General features: G+C 46.9%; 1 protein-coding gene across 1 annotated transcript in view; it reads left to right on the top strand.

The window, feature by feature from the left end:
* The window catches only part of KLHL24 (kelch like family member 24), a 314,417-nt gene that overhangs the window by 183,246 nt on the left and 113,726 nt on the right, over nt 1–17,445 (top strand). The window lies entirely within an intron of this gene.

Here is a 17,445-nt window from a genome sequence, read left to right as displayed (position 1 = left end):
CCAAAACTAACGAGAGGGTCCAGGCTCTCGACACACGGACCTCCACCCTCGGTGCGGAGGTGTCGGATCTGCGGGCCGCGCTTGGAGACATCAGGGTGGTCAACGATCATATGGCCCGGCGGCTTGAGGACTTCGAGGGACGGGCCCGACGCAACAACATCCGCGTCATAGGTGTACCGGAGTCCTCTGACGGCCGCCCGGTTGACCTCGTGGTCGAGGAACTTATCCTGAAACAGTTGTCCCCGGCTGGCCTAAGTAAGTTCTTTGCCGTGGAGCGGGCCCATCGAGTTCCGGGCGGTCGGCCACGGCCGGGGGCCCCCCCGAGGCCTATCGTGGCCAAACTGTTCTACTACAGGGACCGCAACGCTATTCTGCAGGCCTCACGGACCCACGGCCCGGTTCGTCATGAGAACTCGACCATCAATTTTTATCCGGACTTCACGCAACTGGTCCAGAAACAACGGATGGGTTTCCAAGGGGTGAAGCGTCGTCTCCGCGAGCTGGGCCTAAAGTATTCGATGCTCTACCCTGCAAAACTCCGAGTGGAACATGGGGATCGGACAGCCTTTTTTGACTCTCCCGTGGCTGCAAGTGACTGGCTGGACTCTCTGCCGGACGGAGGTGGCCGTCCCGGACCCTCTGCGGGCACCGCGGGTGACGGGTCCCCTTTAGAATGACTTTTGGTCCTTGATTTTGCCGTTTTGCACTGTACAGTCGGGTCTTATTTCACTTGCATATTGTGTTTAACCAGGACCAGTGAGGGGGGCGGGCGGGGACGGGTCCCTTACCTCCTCTGGGGTCTTTTCGTAGAATGGGGTTAGAGGGGCGACAGGCACACTGCAAGTTGGGGGGGTTTTTTGGCCCGCAGGGGTGCAGGGTGGGGGGAGTTGGTCCTGGGGTGGGGTTGGGGGGGAGGTGGGGTTGTTTTGCTGTGTGTTTTTTGTTTACAGGGCGAGGTACTGATTTTTGTCCACATTTGGGAACTGTGCTGCAGGCTGGGGGACCCTTGATCTATTGGGGGGGATGGGGGGGGACGGGTTGAGGCTTATGTCATGGAACGTCAATGGGTTGGGGGACCGTATCAAGCGGGGTGTAGTATTGCAATATTTGCGTCGTTTGACTCCTGATGTGGTGTTTCTCCAGGAGACGCATCTGGTTGGTAATGTTTGTCATGCAATGAACAGGGGGGGATACCGCCTCGTGGCCCATTCTGGCTTCACAACTGGTTCCAGGGGGGTGGGCATTCTCCTGCGAACCTCACTTCCGGTGGAGATCACTAAGATAGTCTCGGATGACAGAGGGCGCTATGTGTGCTTGATTGGGAGGTGGGAGGGGCAGCCCCTTGCCCTGGTTTCAGTTTACGTCCCCCCGGGCCTCCAGAACTCCACCTTCACTGACTTGGGTCGAATGCTGCTTGACCTTCCGGACAGCCTCCTGCTCATGGGCGGGGACTTTAATTCTGTGGTTTCGGGTGAACTGGATCGTCACCCACCAAGGACCCTCCCCGCTGCCCAGGCATGGCTGGGTGGGATGCTGGATACCTTCGGCCTGGTGGATAGTTGGAGATTAATGCATCCGACCCAATGTCAATTCACCTTTCACTCGGGGGCGCATGGGAGTCTCTCTAGGTTAGACTACTTCCTTATGCCCGCGGCGCAGACTGGTCGGATTCGTGAGGTCAGGCACCTGGCGCGGGGTATCTCCGACCATTCTCCGCTGTGGCTTCTTTTCGACACCGGGCCGCGGTCTGCAGGGCGGATCGCTCCCATTAACCCATGGTACCTGCGAGACCCTACGACTCGTGACAGCCTGGTCATGGCTATGGACCAATACTTCCTGGATAACGAGGGGTCGGTGTCGTCTGCAATGTCCCTGTGGGAAGCCTTTAAAACCGTGATCCGCGGACACGCCCTTTCCCAGATAGTGGTGGCTAAGAGGGTCAAGAGTGAGGCAGTGGTGAGGCTGGAGACTGACATAGTGGGGCTGGAGTCGGCCTTGGAGGCGAATGTCACTCCGGACGGGCTCCATGCCCTCAGCCTGAAACAGTTTGAGTATAGGTCCCTGGTCACTGACGCGGCCAAAACTATGTATAGGGAGCAGCAGGGTCGACTGTACGATGCCGGGGACAAGGCGGGAAAGTTGATCGCGTGGCTGGACAGGAAGGAGAGAGTGAATCGTGTGGTCCCGGAGTTGCGTGCTGCGGATGGTGTGTGTGTGACGGAGCCTGACGAGATTGTGGAATGTTTTGCCGACCACCTCCGGGCTGTGTACTCCCCAGTGACTGACAGGGATGAGGACGACTCTCGCCTTCTTTTGAGGGATATCGCCTTGCCCGGCCTGTCCGTTGAAGACCGTGAGCGGCTGGACGCCCCCTTGTCGGCGGATGAAATAGCGACCGCGATCCGCTCCCTTCGCTCGGGCAAGGCTATGGGTCCCAATGGTCTGCCCATTGAGCTATATAAATTGCGCCCCGACAAGCTTGCGCCCTTCCTCAGTCGCATGTTCCGTGAGTCTCTGGCGGCGGGTTCCCTCCCGGCCGACCAGCGTTTGGCCACGATAGTCGTTATCCCCAAGGAGGACAAGCCGCGAGACCGCTGTACTTCTTACCGGCCTATTTCACTGCTAAATGCGGAGCCTAAGGTCCTGGCGAAAGTCCTTGCCAATCGTCTGTTGAGCGTCGTGTGCGATCTTATTCATCCGGACCAATGCGGATTCATCCCGCATCGTAACACCGCTCTTAACTTGCGGCGTCTTCACGGCGCCCTTGCCAGGGCGGAGCTCCTCTCCGAACCGGCCGTGCTGGTTTCTTTGGATGCCACGATGGCTTTTGACACCATCGAGTGGCCATTCCTCTGGGCTGTCTTGGCTAAGTTTGGCTTTGGGGAAGGATTTATTGGCTGGGTGAAGCTTCTTTACACGGGACCCATGGCTCAGGTGGTGGTGAATGGGCGGGTCTCTCGGCCCTTTGCCCTCGGCAGGGGCACGAGGCAGGGATGCCCTTTGTCCCCTTTGCTCTTTGCTCTCGCCCTGGAGCCACTCGCGGCTTGGCTCCGCTGGGAGCCCTCGCTTAGAGGGATCCGGTGGGCCCCGGGCTTTGAGGATCGGGTTTCGCTGTATGCGGACGATATTCTCCTATATCTCACCTCACCGCGGCAGTCGCTCAACGTCCTCTTTGACGTTTTGACTTCCTTTGGGAATAATTCGGGCCTCACGATCAATTGGTCTAAATCCTGCGTCTATCCGATCTCCGGTGGTCCTCCTCTCCTGCCGCCTCGGCTTCCGATCCAGGTATCTCTGAGCGGCTTTAAGTACCTGGGGATATACGTTTCGCTGGACCCGGTGGCTCGCTATGAGCAGAATCTCCTGCGTCCACTTCGGCGATTGCGAGAGGACACGGCCCGGTGGTGCAGGCTGCCCCTGTCCCCGCTGGGTCGGGCCGCGCTGTTCAAAATGATGTCCCTTCCCAGGTTCCTCTATGCACTCCAGAATTCCTTCGACGTCATCCCAGTGGCCTACTTTCGGGAGGTGGAGAGCCTGCAGAGGAGATTGGTGTGGGACGGGCGGGCGCGTATTGCTCTTGCTAAGCTTACTCTCCCCTGGTACGACGGGGGCATCGCGCTTCCCGACATTCGCAGGTATTATTGGGCCGCGCAGCTTTCGGCCATCAACCATGCCACGTATGCGCCTGGCCTGAATCCGGCGTATGAGATGGACAAGTTCCTGCTTCCCGGCGGGGACTATAACAGGGCGCTTTACTCCCGCTCGGCTGGCCGGACCCTTACGGGTCCTACTAAGATTGCGGTGCGGACCTGGAGGGCTGCCACTGCGGCCACGGGCTGGAGTGAGCGACTGACATGTGCTACTCCTTTGTTTGCCTCCGATCGCCTGGGGAGCCTCTGGACTACGAAGAGGTTTGACCAGTGGGATACGATTGGTATCAGCAAAGTGGGAGACCTGTGGCATAAGGGCGCGGTTAAGACTTTCGCGGCTCTTCAGGCCGAATATGAGCTTACGGACAGGGAGTTCTTCCGCTATGCCCAAGTTCGACACGCCCTGCTTTCAGTCTTTGGAGCGGGGACCAAGATCCCGGTTTCTTCGCCCCTCGAGGACCGCATACTTGACGGACATGTCCCTGACAGTACTATTTCTTTAATTTATAAGAAACTGATTAATCATCGGGCTGACCTCTTGGTGCGCCTTCGGGAGGCTTGGACGGGGGATGGGGTGGAATTGGACGACGAGGACTGGCAGTCTGCACTGTCGTCCCCCAAGGAGGTCGCCATTCCGGCCCGTCTCCGGTTGGTACAGCTTAAGATTCTTCACCGGGTGTATGTGACGGGTCCTCGCTTAGTCTCGATGGGATATTCCGATGATGGGCTCTGTAAGCGGGGTTGTGGGCTCAGCGCCACCTTTCTCCATATCCTGTGGGAGTGCCGCGAGGTGGCGGACTACTGGCGCCGGGTACATACGGTTATGGGACAGGTCACTGGGGTTGTGCTGCTGCCGGAGGTGCGTCGCTGTGTCCTGAATGTGTGGGAGCCCAATGATTATAGCGCAGCTCAGACTCGGTGGGCGGCCCTGGGGAACATGATTGCCAAGAGAGATATAGCGCAGCTTTGGGGTGCCCAGCGGCCGCCCACCGTGTCAGTATGGAAGGAGAATATGGACTGGTGTATGTTCAGGGAGAAGACTGTGTATGTTGCCCGTGGTAAGCCGGGGGCATGGGGCAGAATCTGGGGGCAATGGAATGCATATCGCGGGGGTATCTGTACGCCCCCCCTGGTGGACACCGATATCGCCATGTCCCCCTGACCCTTGACGGTTCCGGGCACCTTTTGGAATGGCTACATATGGACGTTCGTTTCCCTTGGCCCCCCCCCCCGTCCCCAGCCTCCCGGTACTCCTTCCTTTCGCGTGCTGCTTAATGGTCTGAACTGGAGTTCCCCGGAGGAAGCCTGACCTGCACTGTTTGTCTTTATGCCTCGCCTTTTGTTTTTCTTTTAGTTTTTTGTGTTTGTTGGACTTAAGTCTCCTGTTCCTTTAGAACTATCCGGAGTCACTACGGGGCCGAGCCCCGGGAACCGACTGCAGCTTTGATAAATGTATATTTTATTCTGTACTTAGCGGCCGGCCCTGGTGGTTGTAGGCCCGTGCTTGTAATCGAATTATTGTTCAATAAAAACTTTTAAAAAAAAAAAAAAAAAAAAAAAAAATGAGGAAGAGAAAAAGCCACATGTGACAACATTTTCATCTGTAACCTTTTGTCAGGATTACAGATATACAAAAACAATATACCATTACGTCCACTAGACCCTGCTAGTTTGGGAATATATAGGGTTTGTAGGTTTTGTAAGAAACTAAGGTACACAGAGCCAACAACTGAAGTGCATCATGCAACGGTTTTGCATTGAGTACTGAGTATAGACCAATTCATATGGTGAAATATGTAGACTGAAAAATGTGTATCAAGGAAACCTATGCATTTATGAAATTAGCACAAGATATTGAGTTAAGGAGCAGTGGTTATTTGTACATCTCTAAATTTATGAGGACCTGTACTACCGTATGATTTAGAGGGTATTTTTTTTAAAAAGTATTCTTTCTTATACACTGGCTTACCTTTCAAAAGCACAAATGCAGCGAAATCCAATTGGTAATGACAAATGTTCTACTATTCTATGCTCTCACAAGTCTTCAGGTAAAAATGGTACCTCACTGGTGTGAGTAGGCCTAATGCCTGCAATAGGAAATGGCCCAAAACACAACATGGACGCATCACAGTTTTTCACTGAAAACTGACCCTTTTTTCCAATGTGGATAGCTGTAGATTTCGGACTCAAGCTCAGCCGGCACCTAGGGAAACCTAAAAACACATTTTCCTCACAATTATGTGATGGAAAGTTCTGAAATCAGCGTGGAGCCGCAAACTTTCATGAACCCGGCATTCCTTCAAGTTTCCCCTAAAAATGGTACCTGACTAGTGAGGGTAGGCCTAATGCCAGCGACAGGAAACGGCCAAAAACCCATCATAGACAAAAACATTTTTACTGAGAATTGCTTGCAAACCTCAAACTTTGACCAAAAAAACACATTGTCCTTATATTTCTGTGATGGGAAGGTCTGGAACAGGGGTCTCCAACCTTTTGTGTAGTGAGAGCTACTTCTGGTCAGTGAAAATCATTGTGAGCTACTAAACCCCAAGCAACTCACGCATTTTTCCAAGAGACCCCCATACCGTTTCATTAACTTTAAGCCTAATTTCTTCAGAGCCCGTACTGTGGTTTGAACAAAATACTTAATAACCACTCTCTCTCTGATGCATTTAATTAGTTTTATAGCGCCACACCTATAAGGTGTCAGAACACTTTACATCACACAAATTACACAGAAACAATCAATCAAATGTTACATAAGACAGACGACAAGAAGGTATAGTAGTCACAGGTCATCCATACTGGTAGGCAGGATAGTTTAAAAGTGCTTGGTCAGGAGAGGCAGAAACATAGAATTTAAAACCTAACACCATGGTTGGGGGATTCTCTCTAATAATAAGAATTGATTTCTACCCAAATTAACCTATTTTTGCAATATTAGGGTAATGAAAAACTGGGTGAAATCAAAACGGTCCAGCCAGCCAATACTTTGCAGTTTTCATGCAGCTCTTTGATAAGTTACTTGCTCACTGCTCTACATTAGGATTTTCACTTATAAAGAGCTAGCAACTTTCAGCCTCATGCATCAAGCCAAAATCCAGTCGGTAAAATACCGATTCGCTAATAGCTCCCGGTATTGAGTTAAAAATACCCAATCCCAATGCATCAACCCAAAAGCAAAAATCGCTATTTAAGGAATCCTTAAATAGCGATTCCTTAAATAGCGATAGCATTTAAGGAATCCCAAATTGAGATTCCTTATTTTAAGGAATCTCTATTTGGGATTCCTTAAATGCAATGCATGAAAATAAAAAATTAGCGAATTCGCTAATAGGGGGAGCAAATTACCATGAAGATGAACTGCATGGTAATTTGCTAAAAGTTTGAAAAATGCACTTTTGTGCATTTTTGAAAGTTTCATGTTGCGCACACACATGCCCTTAGAGCATGTGTGTGTGCAACATGTGTGCACATATCAATTTCAGGGGTGCAATAGGGTGTCATTTTGACACCCTTGCACCCTTGAAATTGCATGAGCAATTTGCGAGAACCTACTGGTACTCGCTATTTGCTCATGCAATCTCCAATTCATTCCTATGGGCCTGGAGGCCCATAGGAATGATTGGGATGGCATTCCTTAATTGCTACTCGCAATTTGCTAGTAGCAATTAAGGAAAGTAAAGGAATCGCTATTTGAATAGCATAGCCTTTTGCTATTCCTTATTAGCGATTCCTTATTTTTCGCTAATAAGGAATCGCAAATGCCAATGTTGATGCATATGCCCCAAAATGGTGTGGCGCCGCGGCCAGGGCGGCTGACGCTGGACGCTAGGGATCACGGTTCGATCCCTGGCTCCGGCGGCAGGGGCCTGCCCAGCACCATGCGACTCTGGGCAATAGCTCGCTCAATCTTCCCAACGGCCCCAAGCGTCGAGATACCCCTTCGGGGGTGATTAGTGTGCTATACAAGTACTGGATTTACATTTATTTATTTATTTACAAAAGTAGTAACCCACTGACCTGTTTACATTACGTTATATATGCACTTTCTTTACAGCAGACATATTAACCCTCTGTGCTACCTTACAATGAGTAAAAGCTTCCTTTGCAGATTATTACACAAACCGCCGATTTCGCTCTCTCTCTTTCCAGGAAGTACATTCATCACCCAGTTAATTTGATATTTTTATTGATGTCTGAAATTTTCTGGAGGCCAGGAATGCAGCAGAAAGTGCTTTTCCATAATATTGGCGCCCCCACATGAAGTCAGCACCCGGTGGCACCGGTCGTGCTGCCCTAAAGCCGGCCCTGGCTTTAGCAGCACAATACAAAGATACAAACCCACAACACTCCTTATGTTGCGGGCTAGCACAGGGTATATTAATTCCAGCATACAATAAAATGTGTTGGCAATACTTTCTCCATACAGGCCTTCAAATTAGGAAATGCATTCCAGACTAAGGTACGAGCCATTCAGACTCATCTAGAAATCAGAAGAATGGTTAAGAGCTGGTTATTCCAAGAGTGATTTCCAGGAAACATACGTTTGTTTTGTCTGCAAAGACGAGAGTCAGGCTCAATACATATACCGGCTCAACTCTATTGCTGGATCAGGCCTGCACTGGACAACCATCTTGCCTGAAGTCTTGTTTGAACAGAACATAATAGAAAGGCCAACACACCTGCAAAGAGAGTAGACTCCTTAATCTCCACCTGCACAAACCCTATGCAAGTACTCTTAATTTGAACGTCTGGTGCCACTTTGCTTTATTACTGTTAAAGCAAATGTAAAGCACGGTGGCAGCCGATGTTAAAATCAAAGGTCCTTGCATGCTCTGAACAGCTTTCACAGTCATGCAAAGGCAAATATATAGCGCGGTGTAGTAATCAGTGAAAGGCTGCATGACTGTGAAAGCAGTTCAGTGCAGGCAAGCACTTTGAATTTAACACTGGTTGGCACCGTGGTAACCACACTTTATTCCTGCTTAATGCAGATGTAAAGAATGGTGGCAGCCTATGTTAAAATCAAAGATGCTTGCATGCACTGAGCCGCTTTCATTGACTACTACGCGAAGGCACATTAAAGCGTGGTAAAGTCAGTGAGAGCGGATTAGTGCAGGCAAGAACCTTGAATTGTAACATAGGCTGCCACCGCGGTACTGGCCCAGTGCCTGAAAGGACTTCTAATTTTAACGTTGTCTGCCACTGCGCTTTATTACTGAAGGCAGCTCTAAAGCGCAGTGGCAGCCAACGTTAAAATGTAAGGGCCTTGCATGCAGTGAGTCCATTTTACCGACTCTGCTACTGCTCGGTCAGCGGCCCACTTACCTCACAGCAGCAGCTGCTCCGGGAGGCCCATATGGAAAAGAATTGCGAAGAGTGGGCGAAGCCTGGAAAAGACAGGTGGCGCCTGACTAAGAGGAAAAACGTCACGTTCTCCAGCCCGCCCTGCCCCAGCTAAACTCCCTTCAGACAATCAGAACAGCTGGTTCGTATGAGGGCGGGCAAGGGCTGATATCTGTCAAAGAGAGTGAAGGGATACAAAATGAAAAGCTTAAATCACGTCTCAGTAATTAGACAGCAGCGCGAGCTGCTCCTAGAGGGTCGGCGAGCTACTGGTAGCTCGCGATCGACCGGTTGGAGACCCCTGGTCTGGAATCTATGGGAAGCAGGGCCGGACTGGGAACCAAAACGGGCCTTGGCAAAGTGCTCGGCCCCACCCTCCCCCGGGGGGTTGGGGGTGCCGCCAAGCTCTTTGCCAGGGCCGGTTTCCAGCCGATTTTGCAGCCAAGCCCAAAACCGGCCCCCACCCGTGCGGCCCACCGGGGTATTGCCCGGTGCCCGCTACGGCCAGTCTGGCCCTGATGGGAAGCAACAAAATTCCTTCCACGAGGAATTCCCTTAAGTCTCCCGATGACAGTGGTACCTCACTTGTGTGGCTAGGCCTAGTGCCCGCAACAGGAAACGGCCCAAAACGCAACATGGATGCATCACATTTTTCCTCTCAAAACTTACCCTTTTATTGCAAATTAGAAAACTGTGGATTTTGAACCCAAGCACAGCTGGCACCTTGCGAAACCTAGAAAACTTGCATATTTTGGAAAACTAGACACCTGGGGAATCCAGAGTAGGGTGGCTTGCGTGGCTCGCACAAAGTTTTTTACCCAGAATCCCTGGCAAACCTCAAATTTTAACTAAAAAAATAATTTTCCTTACATTTCTGTGATGGAAAGTTCTAGAATCTGTGGGGATCCACAAACTTCTGCCCACCTGGCATTCCCCCAAGTCTCCTGATAAAAAAATTGTAACTCACTTGTGTGTGTAGGCCTAGCGCCCGCTACAGGAAAAGGCCCAAAACACAAAATGGACGCATCACATTTTTCCTCTGAAAACTGTCCCCGCTTCCCAATGTGGGTAGCTGTAGGTTTTGTACCCGTACATTTTTTATAACTAAACACCTAGGGGTATCCAAGGGGATTGACATGTGTGGCTCACACCAGATTTTTTTTACCCAGAATCCCTTGAAAATCTCAAACTTTGACTGCAAAAAAATATTTTTCTCACATTTCAGCAATGGAAAGTTCTGGAATTAGTGGGAAGCCACAAACTTCTGTCCACCCGGCATTCCCCCAAGTCCCTGGATAAAAATAGTGCCTCACTTGTTTGTGTAGGCCTAGTGCCCCAGAGAGGTAACAGCCCAAAACACAACATGGACGCATTTCTCCACTGAGAACTGACCCTTTTTTAACAGTGTGTGTAGCTGTAGATTTTAGACCCCTAGCTCAGCCGGCACCTAGGGAAACCTAGCAAACCTGAACATTTTTTAAAACTATACAAGCAGGGGAGTCAAGGGGTGTTTGACCTGCATGGCTCTCACCATTGACCTTAGTTTGAGCCGTTCCTATAGCGGGTACTTGGCCCAGACACACAAGTGGGCTCTCGTTTTTATTGGCACAAGCGGGGTAATACAGAGTTGTAGGGATTTTGTGGATTCCTGCAGATTCTGGAAGTTTTCATCACAGAAATGGAAGGAAAATGTGTGATTTCAGGCAAAGTTTGAGGTTTGCAGAGCATAGTGGGTAAGAAAACTTGATGGGATCCACGCAAAGCACACCATCCTGGACACCCCATGTTGTCTAGTTTTCAAAAATGTCTGTGGTTCATAGGTTTGCATGAGTGGGGCCACAGCACGGCATCAAATACAGCACCTACCCCTACTGCTTTTCTCTCAACATAGAAATGTAGGGCCTTTTGTGTCATTTTGTGTCATTTTCTTTTGGGCCACCCACACAAGTGGGGTACTGTTCTTATCGGGAGACGTGTGGGAACTCAAGGTGGTAGGAAACCTGTGACTCCACACAGATTCTAGGTGTTTCTGTCCTAGAAATGTGAGAAAATGTGTGTTTCTTACCAAAGTTTGACGTTTCAAGGGCTTCTGGGTAAAATTGCCAGATGAGAGCCACACAAGTCATGCATCTTAGGACTCTGCAGGTTATCTAGTTTTCAAAAATGTGCAGGTTTGCCTAGGTGCCAGATGAGCTAGGGCCCAAAATCCACAACTACTCATATTGCAAATGGTTCACAGAAGCAGAGGCATATTCACTTCAGACTTCACATTTTATAAGCCACAATCTCTGAAGAGAATCTCTCACCCCTTGTATCTCTCCAGGAAGTCCAAAACAGGGGGCAAAGCCAGACAACCTTTTTGGTGAAACCCCCTCACGGCCTAGATGAGAAACCTGACAAAGCGGACACTCACCAGGAACAGGATCAGCACAAGACACAAAACACACAATATCAGCATCCAGCCCCAAGTAAACACAAGCAACATAAGGATTATAAAGAACATTCTCTTCTGAAAGTGGAAGCGATCCCGTAAAGCAGTAATTGCCGGTCTGGTACCTTGGAGTTCCCAGCAGAGGGGAAAACCCCAAATCCAACATAGCAGGCAGAATCTCTGCTCAGGGACGTACTCCAAGCTTGGAAGCAAAAAATGTTTCATTTGTCCTTCTGCACAGTGGTGCTGGAAAAAATTTCTAAGTTGGAGTGCTGACATCAGTGTTATATCAGTAAACTCATAATCATTGTGAAAAATCCCAGCATTACACAAAGAACAAGTGAAGCAAATGAGCTATGCTCATTGAGCAGGAGCGTGGTAAGGATGTGGTATGTAGCAGGTAGAGCATTTTGGAGCACGCTGGCACAAATGTATTCCTAAAGAAATGTCTACTAGTGCTCTGTCATGGACAGCTCATTTTCCATCGAAAACAGACTTGTTCTTTCAGAATCGAACCTTCCTCCATCAAAGACAAAGCTACCTCCACCAAAACGGTTTGTTTTCGGTCCGAAATCTCCTCCAAAGCCAATCCTCGATCAACATCACCAAAAGCTTGATCCTAAACAGAAAATACTTCACATTCATCCTGGAAAAAGAAAATGATGGTACAGTCACCAAAACACATACTCCTAAGAAGCTGTTAAGTTTTGACGAGGCTTTAGATGTTCCTGTTCAACCCCTAAAGAAGAAAAGAAAGGATGCTGCAACTAGTCCATTGCACATTCCCATTCCTACTTCACATGTACCACAATCAACACCTCCACCATCCACTCAACCACCTCACTCATCACAGTTATCTGAGCCAGGTAATATGTCTCCTCAGTCAACAATAGATGAGGATCAAGACATCCCAGATGACAAACAACCAGGGGATCCTTGGGAAGATTATAATATTGACCCTCATGTTGACACTGATCCTGATTTATATCCTAGTCGTCCATCACCACCTGATGATGTATCAGCTTATCAGGATCTTATAGCCAGAGCAGCCACTTTTTGTCAGGTGCCTTTATATAAGGACTCAATAGAAGAGGATTTCCTATTTGAGGCTTTATTTACTACACAAAGATGGCCACAATACTTACCACTTTTAAAGGGTATCACACTTCATGCAGATGAAATTTTAAACAACCTGTCAAAGCGAGAACAATTACTCCTCGCATTGATAAAAAAATACAAAGCACCACCATCAGACCCCATTTTTATTAGAAGTCAATCAACTCCTGACTCTTTAGTGGTATCCAATGCTAGAAAATAGGTTAACTCCCAAACAACTAGAGAAGCACCACCACCAGAAAAGGAATTCAAACTTATAGGTCCTCTGATAAGAGTTGTGGCACAAGCAGCTGATCATTGGCGTATAGCCAATAGCCAAGAATTACTAGCAAAATACGACAGGGCCCACTGGAACAAAATGGAGGGGCTTCTCCATCGCCTCCCAGAGGAGCACTGAAAAAGAGGTCAGGAGATTGTTAAGGAAGGCAAACTTATCACTAACATCTCTATTAAGTGTGCATTAGACGCAGCTGACACTGCTTCCAGAAGTATAAATACCAGTGTTCTAATAAGAAGACACGTGTGGTTAATGGTGTCAGATTTCAAACACGAGGTGCAACAGACCATATTAAACCTCCCATTTGACAAGGATCATCTCTTTGGCCCACAGGTGGACACAGTACTTGAGAAAATGAAAAAGGACACAGTGATAGCAAAATCAATGGAAGCTCTACAAACTAACACCTATAGACGTTCCTTTCGTAGGCCCAATTTCAAACAAGGGGAAAGCACAGCTTCCACAGATACCTCTTTTCCACAATATAAAACTCAGGGACAAACCTAAACAACCAAAACAATTTACAGAGGTAGAATTTCAAAGGAAAAAGTAGAGGAAACAATACTCGTTCCTTAAATACCAATACTAAGCAATGACTCCTCTACCTTTCCCCCACAACACCAAACACCGGTTGTTGGTCGTCTTCAACTATTTCTCCAAAACTGGAATTCAGTTACAACAGACCAATGGGTCTTAGACATTATCCTACATGGTCATAACAACTCCTCCAAATATTCCACCTCTTTAACACAAACTATCCGTGCAACATCAAATCCTTCTGCAAAAAATAAATAACAGCTCTGTTGCAAAAAGGAGCAATAGAGCCAGTTTCACCACAATTTATTGCAAAAGGACTATATTCACTATACTTCCTTATTCCCAAAAAAGATGGATCACTCAGGCCCATTCTAGATCTCAGACCACTAAATCATTACACAATATCAGAACATTTCCATATGGTCACTCTTCAAGAGATAATCCCTTTATTACAAAAATTAGACTTCATGGAAACCTTGGATCTAAAGGATGCCTATTTCCATATACCAATTTATCCTCCACACAGAAAATACCTCCGATTTCTATTTCAGGGAAATCATTATCAGTTCAAAGTTCTTCCCTTTGGGATCACTACAGCACCAAGAGTATTCACAAAGGGGTTAGCAGTTATGGCAGCACAGCTGCGCAGAGAAAACATTAATGTCTTCCCATATCTAGATGCCTGGCTAATCAAAGCAAACACATTCACACTTTACAAACAAAACTCTCAAAAAACCCTAGATTTACTACATCAACAAAGGTTCACTGTCAACCTTAAAAAATCTCATCTACAGCCAGCTAGTACTCAAGTGTTTCTAGGGGCCATGCTCAACACAAATCTAGCATTTGCATCCCCAAACACAGACAGAATACGCAATATACTAACATTAATGTAACAATTTCAAACAGGAACTCACATTCAAGCCAATATATTTCTCAGACTTCTGGGCATGATGGCATTTTGTGTTTACATAGTCCTACATGCCAGGCTAAGTATGAGACCTCTACCAAAATGTATCTCCCAGCAATGGACTCAGTTACTGGGTCAACTTCACTATCTAGTGTTGGTAAACAGATTCACGTATCACTCTCTGCAATGGTGGCATCCACAAAATCTATCCAAAGGGTGGCCTTTCCGGTGACCCGGTTCCACAAATAAATATAACAACAGATGCATCCCTAACAGGATGGGTAGTACATCTCACACAACCTTACTATTCAGGGACTATGGAATTCCAAATACAAGAATCTCCATATCAATCACCTAGAGCTGCAAGCTGTTCATCTAGCAATCAAAGCCTTCCTAACTCACCTACAGCACAAAGTTGTCCTTATTCGAACAGACAATATGACAACAATGTATTATTTACAAAAACAGAGGGAGACACACTCTCTCCAATTATCTCACTTAGGTCAGAAAATATGTTAGTTAGCAAAACACCACAACATTTGTCTGTTAGCAGAACATGTCCCAGGAACAAGCAATCATATTGCGGACTTTCTAAGCAGATCACAACAAAAAGTCCACGAATGGGAGATTCACCCCAATGTTCTGCAACCATACTTTCGCAAATGGGGATTCCCACAGATAGACCAGTTTGCAACAAAAGAAAACGTGAAATGCCCAGACTTCGCAAGCAGATACCACCACCATCAATCCAAAGACAATGCTCTATGGATGAACTGGTCAGGGATATTTGCATATGCTTTTCCACCTCTCCCACTATTTCCGTTAGTGGTCAGGAAACTCAGGCAAACCTCGCTCACCATGATACTAATAGCTCCCACATGGGCTCGACAATCATGGTTCTCAACACTTATGGAACTATCTCTAGTCCCACTCGAGAAGCTTCACCTGAACCTGGACTTTCTCACGCAGAACCATGGAACATTAAAACAACCCAATCCCAAAGAAATTAATCTTGCAATTTGGCTCCTGAAGTCTTAGAGTTTGGATATTTAAATTTGCCTCAAAACTCTATGAACATTCTTAAAAAGGCTCGTTAACCAACTACAAGGCAATGTTATGCAGAAAAATGGAAACGATTTGTTATGTTCTATCACAAACAAAACGTTAAGCCTCTTCAGGCAAAAGTACAAACACGTAGCTCATACCTATTGCATTTACAAACTGCAAGATTAGCATATACTTCTATTAGATTATATCTTGCAGCTATTGCAGCATTTCTCCAAAACAACAGACAACACATAGTGTTTAAAACTCCTGTTATAAAAGCTTTCATGGAGGAACTTATAAGAATAATTCCCCCTGGACATCCACCTGCCCCGGCCTGGAATTTAAACATTGTCCTAACAAGATTAATCAGCCTTCCTTTCAAACCATTACATTTTTGTCAGTTGCAATACCTTTCATGGAAACTTGCCTTTTTAATTGATATTACTTCTCTTGGAAGAGTCAGTGAAATTCAGACGTTAATCCTAGAAGAGCCTTTCTTTCTACTACACAGGGACAGGGTAGTGCTTAGAACTAACCCTAAATTCCTACCAAAAGTGGCTTCCAGTTTCCATAGTAATCAGTCCATTGATTTACCTGTGTTTTCCCACAGCCAGACACAGTTGCAGAAAGGGCATTACACACTTTAGATATAAAAGGGACATCAATGTATTAAATTGAGAGGACTAAATCATTTAGAAAAACTAAACAACTGTTTGTTGCTTTTGCACCTCCTCGTTTAGGAAAAGCAATTTCTAAATCAGGCATTTCAAGATGGATAGTTAAATGCATACCGACATGTTATGCAAAGGCTTAATGACTTTTACCTGTTGCACCAAAAGCACACTCCACTAGAAAAATTAGAGCTTCCGTGACTGTTTTAGAAAACATTCCCATTGCTGATAATTGCAAAGCAGCAACATGGTCTACTCCATACACCTTCACTAACATTATTGTGCGGATGTATTTGCACATCAACAAGCCAATGTTGGTCAGGCTATACTTGAGACTCTTTCAAACAACTTCAATCCCCACAAGTTAGACACTACCAAGGGGAGGGACTGCTTTACCGTCTATGCATAGGATGTGTATGTACACCACATCTGCCTCAAATGGATTACGTTACCCTGTAAGCATCTGTTCTTGGCATATAGTGCTGTAGATTCACATGCGCCATGCCTCCTCCCCATGTTAAGTGTAGGTTGCAGTTCATATATTTTACTTCATACTAACACATGGCCATCTCAATGCTTACATACACAGCATTCTTACATTCAGACCTACCCACGGCAAAACAATCTCAAGATGGCATTGATGACCATGAGCAGTATTGCCAAGAGGAGTCACACTGCCTTGTGACTCAATGAAAACTTCTTGGGACAAAAACAACTTGTAATCATCTTTGCTCAACACTAGATGGCGGACTTATGCAAAGCATGTGAATATACAGCTCTACATGCCAAGAACAGATGCTTACAGGGTAAGAAACATAATCCTTACACCCTACTACTTTTTCGTTCGGACTCCCTGAAACCCAGCAAGATTGTCATATAGTCTACTTTATAAAATCCTCTCACTTTGTAGTCAGAGAAAGAAAAGTAAACCCAATCACCATGGTAAAAATAATAAACAGCAGAAGACTTAGCCTGACATTTGAACTCTGTGGCAAAAATAAAACAAAACATTTAAAGGTATCTTTATTGTGCATTTATCTTCTAAACTCCAACATAGTTATTTCGGGGGTGCTGAAACCTCCCTGAACCCATGCTTCCAGCGCCTATGATATATTGTCAGAAAGAGTTATTATCCAAACTAAAAAAATACCACGCTCCTAACAAAGTTAGTCCCCTATGTTGAATTGTATCCTTCCCAGTCTAGTATTTTTCCACCTACCATCACAAAATACAACTACCTAAATACATCGGGGTCTAGTTCAGCAGTTAGTTCTAACCATAGTATGCACCAGCATGCTTCTTCTTGCAGAAGTGAAAGCATGAACAAGGCTGATTAGGTGTACAGACTTGACCCTGTCTACAGGATACTATTTAGGCCATTTAACCTCATCCACTCTATTGAAGACGCTCACCCACTCGGTGCCCCCTAAATATCAACAAATGTCTCTTGCCCATTT

Source organism: Triturus cristatus, chromosome 11 (assembly GCF_964204655.1).
Source record: "Triturus cristatus chromosome 11, aTriCri1.1, whole genome shotgun sequence".
NCBI lineage: Eukaryota > Metazoa > Chordata > Amphibia > Caudata > Salamandridae > Triturus > Triturus cristatus.
The sequence above is the reverse complement of the archived record's forward strand: the minus strand, read 5'-3'. Positions and strand labels throughout refer to the sequence as shown.